This window comes from Schistocerca piceifrons, chromosome 5, assembly GCF_021461385.2.
Source record: "Schistocerca piceifrons isolate TAMUIC-IGC-003096 chromosome 5, iqSchPice1.1, whole genome shotgun sequence".
In the NCBI taxonomy this organism is placed as follows: domain Eukaryota; kingdom Metazoa; phylum Arthropoda; class Insecta; order Orthoptera; family Acrididae; genus Schistocerca; species Schistocerca piceifrons.
In genome coordinates, this window is record NC_060142.1 from 95,193,167 (window position 1) to 95,210,868 (window position 17,702).

Here is a 17,702-nt window from a genome sequence, read left to right on the forward strand (position 1 = left end):
GTCTCAGGTATTATTACCAGTAGTGGCCGGGGGCCAGACAGTAAATTCATAATGTTGTTTCCTGGTTGTGTTTGTTTCAACAAAGGTTAGATTTTAAATCTTGCAAAACATTTTGTTGTACTGATTGTGTGGAGCTCTGTTTAAGGACCTTGAAGCTTGACAGAAATATTTTGTTCCGTTAAAGATGTATTTCTGTTCTGTTTTCTGACGTATTTTGATACAAAATAAAACAAATATAGCCCCGCTCCTGCATAACCCTCAGCTCGAACCCCATTCCATCTAAACCCTACGCTATGCTATGTAAACGATTAATTGAAATAAATCACTTGTGCTGCATAAAAGTGGCACAATATAGAAATATTGGTAAGAAATTATCGTGTGGCAATGTTCCGGAGGAGTTCGGCCGCCGGGTTGCAAGTCTTATTTCAGGTGACGCAAGATGGGGCGACGTGCGTGTCGATGATGATGAGAACAACACCCAGTCCACGAGCGAAGAAAAGCACCTACCAGGCCGGGAATCGAACCCGGACCCGCTGCATAGTAGGCAAACATTTTCTTTTGCGTGTCTTTATTTTGTTCGGTATTGTTCGTTGCGTTTGATCTAATGGTCTCGGTTGACGTTCCTGGACATCCGTTCAAGTTGATCGTTGATTTCTTTACTCAGTTTTTTTTATTACAGAGGGCAACCGGCTCTCTGATCGAACACGCAGAAAAACCGCGCCGACTCTCAGCTAAGCAGACGGCCTATAGGTAAAAAAAAAAAAAACTCGTGAAACTAAAACGACAGAAAATTGAAAGAACGCAAATGAGCTATTTCCGTTCTATTTTAATTTTCCCCGCCATATTCACGTGGCACAACTGGCCATCATGACTCTCCTGTGTTTTGCCTTCATGTACTTCCCAATAAAAATTTTAATTTGCCGCCAATTCCTAATTAGTAATCGATCTATTTCAATGTTATCTTGGATTCTGACATGGCACAGGTATACTATTTCCGCTATCTTAGGTTATTCCCACCAAATTTACACGGAGCTGCAGAGTAACTGCCGCGCGGGATTAGCCGAGCGGTCTAGGGCGCTGCAGTCATGGACCGTGCGGCTGGTCCTGGCGGAGGTTCGAGTCCTCCCTCGGGCATGTGTGTGTGTGTGTGTGTGTGTGTGTGTGTGTGTGTGTGTGTGTTTGTCCTTCGGATAATTTATGTTAAGTAGTGTGTACGCTTAGGGACTGATGACCTTAGTAGTTAAGTCCCATAAGATATCACACACATTTTGAGCAGAGTAACTGTTATTGACGTCATAAACGTGAAAATCAAAACTAATGCCAGAACGCTCACTAAACAACACGACCATTCACAGAATAATACAGCTGTGTACGCACTGTCGGTATTTACTGGAGACCATGTGGGGTAGCACAGAAAACCAATATAACATTCGCTCTTTCTTGCCTAAAGCCCCAGAACTGAAATTACCCTTACAGATTTCATTTTTTAAAATTACGAATTTTTAAAATCCTAATACGTTTTATATTAGTTTTAAACCACATTTCTAATTCTTGACGTTTCTATGACTATGTCTGTTGACAGCAATATTTTATCCCCATCTCTCTCTCTCTCTCTCTCTCTCTCTCTCTGTGTGTGTGTGTGTGTGTGTGTGTGTGTGTGTGTGTGTGTGTGTGTGTGTAGACGAAACGAAATGACAGTAACAAACTTTTTCTTTTTTATGTTTTGAAGATAACGAGAAGTTATTTGTAGTTGGTTCCTTTACTTTAAGTTACGAGTTCCGTGCAGAAAACTACGGCAGCAAGAAATATTTCGGAGTTCAAAAACCTTTCTATTACCAAATAATTATTCTAATTTCACTTGCTTTCTTCTTGATATGCTTGTCAGTGAAGTCACTAGAAAAGACATACTCACTAAAATGACCGAACGAGGGAATGACTCCTGCTATAACTTCGTTGAAAGAATCAACCCTTACACTCTCCAGTTGTGATTAGTAGGACTCAGTGGAAGCGGATATCAGTAACTTAGTCGTCTTTTGAGCGCAGATGTGTGTCCAACGATTTTTTAACATTGGTAGCTCACTCGGCCTAAATTCATTGCCCGTAATACAGTGAAGGGTTCAGGGAGGATGCTACAGTTGCAGCGTACATCCCTCAGGTTGAGTGAATCACCGAGCAGAACGCTACCTGCGGGAACACGGCTGGCAGCGAATTATGGCGGCGAAATTATCTGGCATCCGTAATTCGGCCACCAATCAGGATTTACCAGCAGCCGGAAGCGGTGGGCGCTAACTCCGGAACGCCCTGCGGACGCATTAACACTGCTATCTGGAGGCCACGCATCCATCAGCGGTTCGGCTCGCCAGCGACCTGTTGGCAACACACTCCGCCGGCTGAAGCGTGCATGACTGTGCGAAATTACAATCCGTAAGCTGACGTTATGCGGAATATTCGGTGCGTTTGCTAAAGCATAAACTCCTTTTGACATACGTGTACTGTTTTATAGCGTCATATGTACTTCAAGAACCATTTACTTATTAAAATTCAGTAAAACAGTCTCGATCACAGCAAATGTTTATTATGTTTGGCAACCGGTTTCGGCCTATAATTTAGAAGATCTTCAGACCGTAAGTACTTGTCGTCCGTGTCCTTGGGGATCTTACATCACCCATCGCCGCCAACCGCCACCATGGTCTAAATTACAGACCGAAACCGATTGCCAACCGTAATAAGCATTTGTTGAGATCGCGACTGTTTTACTGAATTTTAATGTTTTACACCGATCGCTTTTAAATCTACGAAGAAAGAATGCTTTCCAAAATTTTAGTCTTTTCCTGTGTCACGAGAGAACATTGGGTGCCGCCCACACTTCTCCCCTTCCTTTCGCTAATAGAGGATATGAAGTAGAATTGATCTAATTTTACCCTGATGGTCATTGTGCGAGATATTTGTGGGCAGGAGTCATGTGCGTCTGCAAAAATTTATCCGTGAGGGGACAACACTATAAAATTGCTGTTTTATTTATATTAAGTGATTGGATGGGTTTGAGAACATGTCGTGCCTTAGTAAGAAGAACTATACTAATCTTATCGTATCTGAAAGGACTGCTGAGTATTATCTCAGTATCTTTAAGGTGGATTAATTCCATACGCAAAACCGTAAAAATATTCCATTAATACCACTATGTTATTAGGAAACGGCCTTGCCGCAGTGGGTACAACGGTTCCCGTCATATCCCTGAAGTTAAGCGCTGCCGGGCGTGGGCGGCACTTGGATGGGTGACCATCCGGGCCGCCATGCGTTGTTGCCATTTTTCGTGGTGCACTGAGCCTCGTGATGCCAACTGAGGAGCTACTCGACCGAATAGTAGCGGCTCGGGTCAAAGAAAACCATCATAACGAGCGGGAGAACGGTGTGCTGACCGCACGCCCCTTCTATCTGCATCCTCAGCCGAGGATGACACGGCGGTCGTATGGTCCCGATGGGCAACTTGTGGCCCGAAGACGGAGTGCTTTTAAGTTATTAATATGCAAATGGATGCGACGTTTTGTAAATTACATACACTAAATAGTCAGTCGATCAAATCCAGTGTATCCAACGATTTGGGAACAAAATATTTTATGTAACTTCCTGGCAGATTAAAACTGTGTGCCCGACCGAGACTCGAACTCGGGACCTTTGCCTTTCGTGGGCAAGTGCTCTACCATCTGAGCTACCGAAGCACGACTCACGGCCGGTACTCACAGCTTTACTTCTGCCAGTGTCTCGTCTCCTACTTTCCAAACTTTACAGTTCGAGTCTTGGTCGGGCACACAGTTTTAATCTGCCAGGAAGTTTCACATCAGCGCACACTCCGCTGCAGAGTGAAAATCTCATTCTGGAAACATCCCACAGGCTGTCTCCGCAGTATCCTTTCTTTCAGGAGTGCTAGTTCTGCAAGGTCCGCAGGAGAGCTTCTGTAAAGTTTGGAAGGTAGGAGACGAGATAGTGGCAGAAGTAAAGCCGGGAGTACCGGGCGTGAGTCGTGCTTCGGTAGCTCAGATGGTAGAGCACTTGCCCGCGAAAGGCAAAGGTCCCGAGTTCGAGTCTCGGTCGGGCACGCAGTTTTAATCTGCCAGGAAGTTTCATATCAGCGCACACTCCGCTGCAGAGTGAAAATCTCATTCTGGAAAATATTTTATATTCACATACCAATAACGTCAAGTTGAAGCTGAAAATTAAAAACCTAAAATATAAAAAGTAATAGAACGGCTGAGAAAATTCCTCTGGATATCAAGAAAAAACAGCCAGCAAAAGAATAGAAAAAGAAAATAAATTTAAAAAGTAAAGGGTTCTCTATAGTGACTCCTTTGTTTACGAAACTTCATTATGATCATGTTAATAATTACATTATTTTCATATCTTGGAAATTTGGAAATTTGTGGTAAGTTCCTATGGGACCAAATCGCTGAAGTCATCGGTCCCTAGGCTTACACACTACTCAATCTATCTTAAACTAACTTACGCTAAGGACAACACACACACCCACGCCCGAGGGAGGACTCGAATCTCCGATGGAGGAAGCCGCACGAACCGTAGCAAGGCGTCCCAGAGCGCGCGGCTACCCGGCGCAGCGTTTCATACCTTCAATTTCTTAATGTCCACTGACATGATTAAAGCTGACTCACATTTCTCATTTATTTGTGTCAAGTGTAATCCAGAGCCAACATCTGACGAAATGAACTTGAGAAACCTGCGAAAATTACACTCGAATTGGGCAGTAAAACAGATTCTTAACAACCTAGATAGAATCAAGACAGTATTGGTCTCCCTAGTTTGACAGTTTATTGTGCTGAAATGCCAACTGCAATGCACAATTCGTAACTAAGGACATGGTAACGGGTAATAATGGTAAATTTTTTTATTGGATTCTACTACCATCATTTTAACTTAGCAGTGGCGTGAGTGGTTACGTAAAGCACTCCGCAGTACTTGTGGCTGGCTCCCAAGCTGTTGAGCAGAGGTAAGGTCGACACCGCTGTATTGCTATGTCAGGGTCGACAACTTTCTGCCACAGACCCGCCAATGGGAGGACGGAGCGCCGTCACGTGAGCTGCGCTAGAGGGTCGGAGACGTAGCGGCCGCAACAGAGGGTCTCTCTCTAGCCTGCCAGCTCCCTTACACTTTGGACGCGTCCACCAGTCCTTCGTACTTACGGCGAAATGCTATTCCCGGACCGTGCGCAGTTCATTCTGCGGCCGTAGCCAGTTTCCTTAGTAGTAGTTCTTGGGAATAAAACAAACGTGTCTCTGAATCGATTTCTCAGTTTACTTGCAGGAAAACACCCCCGGATGCCCACATGAGCTCCTGATACCATCCTGACCATGTACAACTCTATCACTGAATGATGCACTGTGCTACAACCCATAGAGAACGAGAAAGTGCCAATTCATGGAGGAGTCATATCCACAATCGTAAAAACTCACAATTTTTTTTTCTGTAGGATGTCAATTCAAACACCTTTCAGCCGTCTAATTTCCAAACCGTTATTTTATTTGGCTATCAGTTTAGGCGATTTACTACATCTGCATCTACATACATACTCCGCTAGCCACCAGGCGGTGTGTAGCGGAGGGCACTATTCGCGCCAAGGTCATATTCCCCCTCCTACTGTTCCACTCGCGGATCGTGCGAGGGAAAAACGACTGTCTGAACGCCTCAGTACGAGCTCTAATTTCCCTTATCTTTGAATGGTGATCACTGCGCGATTTGAAAGTTTGTGGTAATAACATATGCTCTACATCCTCAGCGAAGACCGGATTTTGGAATTTAGTGAGCAGCTCCTTCCGTTTAGCGCCCCGTCTGTCTGCAAGTGTGTCTCACTTAAAACTTTCTATTAGATCTGTAACACTCTCGCGATGGCTAAATGTACCAGTCACGAATTTTGCAGCTCTTCTTTAGACCTTCTCAATCTCTTGAATCGGACCCAGCTGTTAAGGGTCCCATACAGACGAACAATACTCTAAGACTGGACGAACTAAAGTATTTTAAACAATTTCCTTTGTTGAAGGACTGCATCGCTTCAGGATTCTACCAATAAATCGCAATCTAGAGTTCGCTTTACCCGTTACTTAACTACGCGATCTTCAGACCCCTGACCGACATGTAGGAAGATTCCAACTTCGGTTCCGGTCGAAATAGGGGCAAGCATTCTAAGACTGGTACCTACAGATTTCTGCTTGATACAGCGATCACTTCAACCATCATCTGCCTACGCGTCGGTCAGGGGCCTGAAGATGGTGCAGTAAATCGCCGAAACTGGTAGCCAAATTAAATAAGAGTTGGGAAATTATACGGCTGAAAGAGTTTTGATTTGACATCCTGTAGCGAACAGCCGAGTCCTGCAACTATCTCTGATAGTTGGACATACAGAGACTTGATATTTTTCTGTCTCTTCGAGCACAGAAAATCATGTTGCTCCTTTTCCAGTGAGGTATTTTGTCCCGTAGGCGACCGGACCTATATAATAGCACAGCAGAGTTTTCTGATATTATGACAACTACGTTAGAGATGGATCAGCAATTCAGTCGGTAAAAGACGGACAAAGAGCCGTTAAGAAAAACTATGTTAGATAAACCTTGTATAAATTACACCTGAAAGGTGGAAGAGAATTTTGAAGACATCTTTTACAGCATCACCTCGGATTGTTTAAGAACGAGGAAATGAAAATAGTTCCGTGTTTCTCAAAGAATCAGTCTCGCTATTTACCTCACTTGATCTAGTGGAGTAAAAGAAAACCAAGATCTTGTTGGTTTGATGGTCAACAGACTAGCCGGAGACAATGTCATTATTCCTCATTTTGTTATTCTGTCAAATACACCTCATAAACACTGTTCTATCTCATTCAGGAAAGTTACTTTGGAAATGGATAGAGATTTAAAAACAATAGGAACATAGAGATGGAAAAGACGGGTACTAGATTCAAAACACAGGATTATTTAAAAAGTCGCGTATGAGGTGATGGAGCTGATACGAGAGTCGAAACACCTGTGAATAAGAAGCTATGGTTTTGGAACTAATCATGCGCCAGTGAAAGTTTTGAAATGTCAGGAGCAACAAGGAGAATCGCTACACACGCGTAATAAGTTCACGACCTGTATAGGACGCATGAACGTTGCCAGATGTGTGTACAATTTTACGGAGCACCTGCACTTTTTTATGTGGAAGTACGACACGTACTTGATGTCACATATACCAGGCGTTTGACCAGGAAGGGAGGTCCAATCGCATGGACACCTTGTTTCCCTGACGTGACACCTTCCTTTTTGGGGCATACGCGACGTCAGTTCCCGACGAAGAAACATCTCTTGCCAGGATTATTGCAGCGTCTGATGAGGTTCATGCGATGCCTTGCATACTTAGTAGAATGCTTCAGAATTTCCTACGAAGATGTTATGCCCGTATTGAACGTGATTGTCACCATTTTGAACACCTCCTGTAATGTACATTGTGCGCAACTTTTGGATCACCCTGTACACGAATGACGTGAAATTAGACTAACCTAAAAGAGACGCTAACAAAATATTTTAAGTAGTGTTTTGCTGCATACTGCTGTGAAACGTAAGCAATACGACGTCATATTAATCCTGCGCAAATACAATTGTAAGCCTGATCATTTCAAATATTAGGCAGTAGAAGCGAAATGCAGGTTATATCATAGCGAAAACTGGACGGTCAAAAGCATAAAATGGCGACAGAAGCAACCAATCTAGATTGACATAAATCTACAAGGATCCATTTGCGAGAGAAAGGAATGCGTAGTTTGGAGCCGGCACTCACTTCACTACGAAATGTTGTCCTAGATACTACAGACGCCTCGCAGGATTAGCCGAGCGGTCTTAGGCGCTGCATTCATGCACTGTACGGCTGATCCCGGCGGAGATTCCAGTCCTCCCTCGGGCATGGGTGTGTGTGTTTGTCCTTAGGATAATTTAGGTTAAGTAGTGTGTAAGCTTAGGGACTGATGACCTTAGCAGTTAAGTCCCATAAGATTTCACACACATTTGAACATACTACAGACGTCACAGAATGAGATTTTCACTCTGCAGCGGAGTGTGCGCTGATATGAAACTTCCTGGCAGATTAAAACTGTGTGCCCGACCGAGACTCGAACTCGGAACTCGGGACGAGTCTCGGTCGGGCACACAGTTTTAATCTGCCAGGAAGTTTCATACTACAGACGTATCCGAAATGTTAGCTTTGGAATTTTCCCCATATAATTGGGCTCAAAACCCATCCGCAACCTATGATGGGAAACGTGGTGGATGCGACCTGAGGCACCGGCATACTTTGGTGCTGATGTGAGACGGCTTTTAGCGCACCATTGTGGTCCAAGATGGATAAGAAGAGGAGGGGCTACACCTTGGCCTTCAGAGTCACCTAAACATCTGGCATCTGGATATTTCTGCCTGGTTTCATCTCAAAAGTGATGTGTACAGCACTCTCGTTGATGCGGTGAGATCTGGAGAAGTAAATTAAATAGTCTGATCCATATTTACAACATGATTCGAGCCTGTTTGAAATCATTCCTAATTCAGTGTAGAAAGGAGTGCAATACAACGTGGATGGCACGCTGAACACCACCTTTGAGGGGTACCAGTGTGTAGCAAATAGTGGTCTGAAACGTGTGAATACTACTGATTTCCTTGTCAGAATAGGTCATGGGTCAAATTTGACTCGCATTAGATACTGACTTTATCGAAAAGCGTGCATTTCAAATACATTTGTACTGGTTAGGACGACATCTCGTGGCCAAGTGGGTGTCGGTCTGTAACCACATTTCGCACTAATCTCGCAAATAGCTTGTTTTCTGTAGGGATACGAAATATCCACTCATATCATTGCCGGTACTTCTAGCAGTAACGATATATGGTAAGTCTAACTCATGTTTTAATGTGATTATAACTTCTGATTTCATATTAATCTAATTTGTGCTGTTCGCATGTACCTACAAAAGGTGTTTTATTTTTGTTCCAAGAGCGGCGCAGCAATAAATTGGCAGCGACGGTCGTCTTCTCAATAGAGAGAGAAATTAACGCCACCGTACATACCCGCCGTCAAGTCGGAGGCCTAAGGATTGAAGAAGATTCTATAATTTGCATTATAAAATTTTCAGTCGGTCTCGAGATCTGGAAACGTCAAGAGTTGTTACATGATCTTATTTTAAAAGTTATTACTTTGCACGAAACTGTATACATCTGTTGGAATAAAAGATTAGTGAAGTTGTAAGGCGGTTATGTGATTTTGATTTTTGAAAGTTATCGATATGCATGTCTGGTTGTGACACAGTGTCTGCCTCTCCGCAGTCTGATACATTCTTAGTTGAAGTGTGGTAGGTGATGGACATATTTAGCAATGCTGTGTTGGCTTGTGATTCTATCTGTTAGATGCAGAAATACTTATTGTAAAGGACAGAAAGGAAGAAAATGATTTATATACTGAAAGATGAAAGGAATATAAATTTTGAAAAATGTTATTAGTTCTGAACAGAAGAAGTTTGAGGTAGCTCGCAGCACTGCGCAGCTAATTTTTTAGAATAATTATTGTCAGCTAGTTAAGTTGCACAGAGCTCAGAGAAAAACCAACACACTTACCTGAGTCATGCATTAACACATCAATCGATTAGGCTGTTTGATTATTACAAAAATTCTCTGTTACATTGTGTCCTTATTAAGTCATTGTTCACTTTGTTAAGCAAAGTACTGTTCGGGCCAATGTTGTTTCTTGAGATCATCCGAAGAGTTACTCTGTCTTTTTGAATATGTACTTCCATTCTAAAATAGTTGTCTTGGAATATCATTTCATAGGAGTAGTTGCTCTTCCCACCCCACTGTTTATCATTACTCATTGCCATGTTGCGCCATGTGGTATGTAACAGTTTGAATATGTATTTAGAACCAGAAGTCTAGCTTAGCCGCTGTCTGCTTGCTGTTTGGTGTTATGCTTTCGAGAAATCTGCAACAATGTTGTCAAGGCGCAAAGTAACTGCAAATTTTATTCAGGACTAGATAATTGTTTCACTTCAGTTGCGCATTTAGTATGATGACAGGTGATATTCAGTCCAGTTACAATTCAATTCAAATTAAGTTCTGTTCAGTCAAAGGTTTAAATTAGATAATAGTTTGCGAGTACATAGTTTTGATAATACGTAGATTTTAGAGTAGGAGGTAAAGTTAGGCTAAATTACAGACGGAAACAAATACGGAGGAGAAGTTGCAAAGTTTCGAGAATTATTAAAACATCTTGGTGACCTGATTATCTTGATAATTTTACGAAGAGAATATTTTTAGAAAAGCGCTTCTAGGAAGACTAATCCCACGTTTAGAAACTGTATGGTAAAAGACGAGATTCTTATTGAGGCAAAAGGAAAAGAAAAAGTAATCATTCGCTGATGAAAACATGCGTAAGTGGTAACTATAACATTATTAATGTAACTGGTGATAGGAAATCAGCTAAAAGTAGTAAATTATGCGAAAATATTCTTTATTTAGAAAATTATGAAAGGTTTAGTGAAGTAAGTGCTGAAATTTAAAGCCAGTTTGCTCTTACATTAAAAAGTGGATATTGACTATGAGAGACTACATCATTCAAATGTGAGGAGGTGCTTGTGATCTCAGGTGGAAAGAAATTGCGCGAATTATAAACCAAAGGTGCAATGTCGCAATTTCATGACATTAACGGCCCATATATCTCCGATAAGTGAAGAATACTTCAATCGGCTAAGCTACATTTCTGGCTCTAAATACATATTTAAACTGTTGCATACTAGATGGTGCAATATGGTAATGAGTAATGATAAACAGTGGGGTGGGAAGAATAGTCAGTGTTGATTAAGAAGCAAACGATAGGCTAACTAAGTGGTTTTTAGAGAGCAAGGGTACTGTGTAGAGCCGAGTTGACGGATTGTAAAAATACACCAGAGAACCCGCTTATCTGGATTACCACAGGAATAGAGAGATAAACGAATCCAAATAAGGCAGATTATAAAACCGGTGTTAAAAAGTATTTACCTGGTACATTACAGAGTTAATGCCCGTAATACCCACATTAAGACCGCGAAAGCGTGACTAAAATCTGTAATCACTGAATTATTTTAGGATGTATGTGAGATTCGATCTGCTTGGGTGAAGCTCGCGATCTGACGAAGAGTAGGTACCCCCATTTTAGGTCTGTACTGCTGGCAGAATAACGAGGTTATCCCACATTAAGAAGGTCGTACCATTTTATTGCGGCCCGATGTTTACAGGAAAGTTTTTCTTCAATTACCGTGAGATTTCACCCTATTATTTACGATACACCCTGCCCGGCACATTTTCAGTCTTGTTTCTAGGAGCAGGAAACACTCCATAATTTAAAAAATGTGATCGAAAATTCACAGCATTCAATTTTTGGTAAACTCTGTTTTTAGTAGCTATTCTAAACGTCCATTATATTCCTCGAACTGTAAAAGAAAGTAGAGAGACACACGTGAGTACAGTAACGAGCGTGTTTCAAACATTTTTTTAAAATCTTTCACATGAAAGATTCATTTCACGAAGTAATCAAGTTATGTAGTTGCAAGTACAGTTCTCCTAATATATCTGTGTACCATTGTCTATTGCATTAGTATAATCAAGGACAAGTGTGACCTAATTTTTGCCATAATGATTTACCGCCTGTGGTGTTAGTTATGCAGGTAGCACAGGCGTCGTCATAGTAAAGCGTTCCTCTTCTCGTATCAAATGGCTCTGAGCACTATGGGACTTAACTACTGAGATCATCAGTCCTCTAGAACTTAGAACTACTTAAACCTAACTAACCTAAGGGCATCACACACATCCATGCCCGAGGCAGGAGTCGAACCTGCGACCGGAGTGGTCACACGGTTCCAGACTGTGGCTCATAGAACCGCTCGGCCACCCCGGCCGGACCTCTGGTATCGCCGCATCAGTAATTTTCGCCACTTCCCGAGTCACTTTCCTGTGTAGAAAATCGTCACACGTACCTCCTTATATCATTTTCGTAAACCTCACGAATTTCTGCATCTTCACGGCCCAAAAATCTCACGCGGTGATTATTTCGATTACTTTCACCTCTGTTAATACCAGACGTCCACGACTAGTTAGTAAATGAAAACTATGCGTATTCAAGGTCATAAAAACACTTACTCTACAGTACATAATCAAGATGGAACCATACAAACTTGCAACATACACTCCTGGAAATGGAAAAAAGAACACATTGACACCGGTGTGTCAGACCCACCATACTTGTTCCGGACACTGCGAGAGGGCTGTACAAGCAATGATCACACGCACGGCACAGCGGACACACCAGGAACCGCGGTGTTGGCCGTCGAATGGCGCTAGCTGCGCAGCATTTGTGCACCGCCGCCGTCAGTGTCAGCCAGTTTGCCGTGGCATACGGAGCTCCATCGCAGTCTTTAACACTGGTAGCATGCCGCGACAGCGTGGACGTGAACCGTATGTGCAGTTGACGGACTTTGAGCGAGGGCGTATAGTGGGCATGCGGGAGGCCGGGTGGACGTACCGCCGAATTGCTCAACACGTGGGGCGTGAGGTCTCCACAGTACATCGATGTTGTCGCCAGTGGTCGGCAAAAGGTGCACGTGCCCGTCGACCTGGGACCAGACCGCAGCGACGCACGGATGCACGCCAAGACCGTAGGATCCTACGCAGTGCCGTAGGGGACCGCACCGCCACTTCCCAGCAAATTAGGGACACTGTTGCTCCTGGGGTATCGGCGAGGACCATTCGCAACCGTCTCCATGAAGCTGGGCTACGGTCCCGCACACCGTTAGGCCGTCTTCCGTTCACGCCCCAACATCGTGCAGCCCGCCTCCAGTGGTGTCGCGACAGGCGTGAATGGAGGGACGAATGGAGACGTGTCGTCTTCAGCGATGAGAGTCGCTTCTGCCTTGGTGCCAATGATGGTCGTATGCGTGTTTGGCGCCGTGCAGGTGAGCGCCACAATCAGGACTGCATACGACCGAGGCACACAGGGCCAACACCCGGCATCATGGTGTGGGGAGCGATCTCCTACACTGGCCGTACACCACTGGTGATCGTCGAGGGGACACTGAATAGTGCACAGTACATCCAAACCGTCATCGAACCCATCGTTCTACCATTCCTAGACCCGCAAGGGAACTTGCTGTTCCAACAGGACAATGCACGTCCGCATGTATCCCGTGCCACCCAACGTGCTCTAGAAGGTGTAAGTCAACTACCCTGGCCAGCAAGATCTCCGGATCTGTCCCCCATTGAGCATGTTTGGGACTGGATGAAGCGTCGTCTCACGCGGTCTGCACGTCCAGCACGAACGCTGGTCCAACTGAGGTGCCAGGTGGAAATGGCATGGCAAGCCGTTCCACAGGACTACATCCAGCATCTCTACGATCGTCTCCATGGGAGAATAGCAGCCTGCATTGCTGCGAAAGGTGGATATACACTGTACTAGTGCCGACATTGTGCATGCTCTGTTGCCTGTGTCTATGTGCCTGTGGTTCTGTCAGTGTGATCATGTGATGTATCTGACCCCAGGAATGTGTCAATAAAGTTTCCCCTTCCTGGGACAATGAATTCACGGTGTTCTTATTTCAATTTCCAGGAGTGTAATATTGTACCGAAGTGACCTGTCATAAAAAAAGTAAATAATGAAATGTGTGGAGTCATCCACATGACTACTAAAACGAACCCGCTACATTTCGGTTACACGATAAAAAACACAAATCTAAAGGCGCTAAATTTAAGCAAATACTTACGGATCACGTTCACAAATAACTTAAACTGGATTGGGATGTTGTTTTTGGGGAGGAGACCAAAAAGCGAGGTCATCGGTCTCATCGGATTAAGGAAGGATGGGGAAGGAAGTCGGCCGTGCCCTTTAGAAGGAACCATCCCAGTATTTGCCTGGATAGATTTAGGGAAATCATGGAAAACCTAAATCAGGATGGCCAGACACGGGATTGAACCGTCGTCATCCCGAATGCGAGTCCAGTGTGCTAACCACTGCGCCACCTAGCTCTCGCTCGGTCTTATATTGGAAAGATCACACAGATAACGTTATGGGGAAGCAAACCAAAGATTGAGATTTAATGGCAGAGCACTAAGAAAGTGCAACAGGTCTACTAAAGAGACTGCTTACACTACGTTCGTCCGCCCTCTTCTGGAGTATTGGTGTGCAGTGTGGAATGCGCATGAGTTACGATGCACAGAGGACATCAAAAAGCCCAAAGAAGGGCAGCGCATTTTGTACAATCGCGAAATAGGGAGGGACTGCCACGGATACGATACGCGAACTAGAATGGCAATCATTAAAACAGGGCGTGTTTCAATGCGGTAGGACCATCTCATAAAATTCGTCTTCAGAGTGAGAAAATATTTTGTTGGCATCCACCTGCATACGGAGAAATGATCATTATAATACAATTAGAGACATTACGTCTAGTAAGGAGAGATTTAAATATTTGCTTATCACGCGCGCTCTTCGAGAATGGAACGGTAGAGAAACAGTTTGAAGGTGGCTCGTTGAAACTGTGCCAGGCACTTGATTGTGAATTGTGAAGTAATCTTGCAGGTGTACTTGTAGATGTAAATATTACCGTACTACTGTCATTACTATAGGATATCTACTGCACTAAAATGGACGTTCAGATTACTGGAACGCTCGAGACGTAAGTTTCCAAGCACTGTGCCAGCATGGATGGGTGCTGCTGCCGGAAAGACATGTCAGCAAGTGGAATTGCAGTTTCGTGCCGGCAGTGGTCATAGCTGTTGAGGCAGCACGTAACGGAAGTACGTGCGCGAGGATAATCGCCGCTGGCTACTGTGCGGGGAGATATCGGAATTGCGGCGTCGCAGCGGCCGTTATAGCTGCAGCCACACCTGCTTCTGATGGAGCGACGCGGGGGGCGGCGTCGGCGGCGGCGGCGGCGGGGCGTGATTTGACCCGCTACTGCCGCTGCCGCAGGCGCCGCCGCTGCGCAATTTCCCGAGTGAGCGACGCGGGGCGCCGGCAATATCGGAGCTGCAGGGCGCCGGCCCGGCGGCGGCGGCGGCGGCGGTGGAGGCGGCGTCGGGACGCCGCCAGTGACGCAGGCATCAAGCCTCCCTAGCCGCACACCAGATATAGGAGCCTCGCTGTGACGCGACGAAACGCACACTCAGAAACGCCCGAGTACCCGGAAATCTACACCTTCACTTAGTGGCTGGATGATCCTATACTCCTACAGTTCTCCACTCGGAAAAAATTATATCCTGGGGATGAATTTAGAAGCAGTGTGTACAGTGTTCAACATTACTTCGGCAGCAGCACTCGGAGATGCGTAAAAAAAAACTAGTGGAGTTGCGGTATGCATTCTGCATCTGGATCTATGCAGCACAAGCCTCCATACGCTGTTTGGCTGAGAGTACTTCGCGTACGACTTTCTCCTTCTCCCGCTCCAGTCACGAATGGCTTGCACGAAGAAAGCTGTTGGTAAGCTCCAGCTCTAATTCTATCTTCATGGTCGCTTTATAATACAGGGTGATTCTCAAAGAATACCACAACTTTAAAAATGTGTATTTAATGAAAGAAACATAATATAACCTTCTGTTATACATCATTACAAAGAGTATTTAAAAAGGTTTTTTTTCACTCAAAAACAAGTTCAGAGATGTTCAATATGGCCCCCTCCAGACACTCGAGCAATATCAACCCGATACTCCAATTCGTTCCACACTCTCTGTAGCATATCAGGCGTAACAGTTTGGATAGCTGCTGTTATTTCTCGTTCCAAATCATCAATGGTGGCTGGGAGAGGTGGCCGAAACACCATATCCTTAACATACCCCCATAAGAAAAAATAGCAGGGGGTAAGATCAGGGCTTCTTGGAGGCCAGTGATGAAGTGCTCTGTCACGGGCTGCCTGGCGGCCGATCCATCGCCTCGGGTAGTTGACGTTCAGGTAGTTACGGACAGATAAGTGCCAAGGTGGTGGCGCTCCATCCTGCTGAAATATGAATTGTTGTGCTTCTTGTTCGAGCTGAGGGAACAGCCAACTCTCTAACATCTCCAGATACTGTAGTCCAGTTACAGTAGCACCTTCGAAGAAAAAGGGACCAAAAACTTTATTGGCTGAAATGGCACAGAAACTGTTTGTACCAACGTTTGATACACCACCCATCAGGAGGTTTAACACCATACTTCGTTCGAAATGCACGCTGAACAACTGTCGTCGATTCACTTCTGCCGTACTCAATAGCACAAAAAGCTTTCTGTTGAGCGGTCGCCATCTTAGCATCAACTGACGCTGACGCCTAGTCAACAGCGGCTCAAGCGAACAAATGTACAACTAAATGAAACTTTATAGCTCCCTTAATTCGCCGACAGATAGTGCTTAGCTCTGCCTTTTGTCGTTGCAGAGTTTTAAATTCCTAAAGTTGTGGTATTCTTTTTGAATCACCCTGTATATATGTTGGAGGAAACAATGCGATTCCGTGATGATGTTACAAACTGTCAGTGATGATGGAGAGAGGCAAATGTATCAATATGAGGTCAGGGACTCTAATCCGTAAACGTCGAAACGTATAAGCGAAAATCTACTCAAGTTTCGACATAGTCTTGCGCAACTCTCAAACTAAGGTTCCCAACATTCGAAATCCGATCGTGACAAACAGAATTACCGCTCAGCACTTACCAGCAACCTCAGATAATTCCCCCCTCATCTACACTTACATGGATACTCTGCAAATCACACTTAAGTGCCTGGCAGAGGGTCCATCGGACCACCTTCACACTAATTCTTTATTATTTCAATCACGAATAGCGCGCGGAAAATACGAACACCTATATCTTTCCGTGCAAGCTCTGATTTATCTTATTTTATTATGGTGATTGTTTCTCCCTGTGTGGGCTGGCGTCAACGAAATATTTTCACATACGGAGGTGAAAGTTACTGATTGAAATTTCGTGAGAAGACTCTGCCGCAACGAAAGACGCCTCTGTTTTGGTGGTGTCTACCCCAAATCCTGTATTATGTCAGTGACACTCTCTGCCCTATTTCTCGTTTCTCGATAGAGCAGAACGTGTTGCCCTTCTTAGAACTTTCTCGATGTACTCCGTTAATCCCATCTGGTGAGGATCCCACACCGCGCAGCTGTACTTCAAAACAGGATGGACAAGCATAGCAGATATGTTACATTTTCTGTATGTTCTGCGAATAAAACGCAGTCTTTGGCTTGGCTTTCTCGCAACATTTTCTGTGTGTTCTTTCCAATTTAAATTGTCGGTAATTGTAATTCCTAGGTACCGGTATTTAGTTGAATTATCGATCTTTAGATTTGACTAACTTATCATGTAAACGAAGTTTAACGGATTCCTTTCTTCACTCATATGGATGACCTCACACTTTTAATTATTTAAGATCAGTTATCGATATACGCACTATTCAGATATCATTTCTAAATCGTTTTACAATTTGTTTTGATCTTATGATGAATTTAGTAGGCGATAAACGACAGCATCATCTGCAAACGACATAGGATGGCTGCTCAGATTGTCTCCTAAATCGTTTATATAGATAACAAACAGCAGCGGGCCTATAACATTACCTTGGGGAACGCCAGAAATCACTTTTGTTTTACTCGATGACTTTCCGTCAGTTACTATACTACGAACTGTAACCT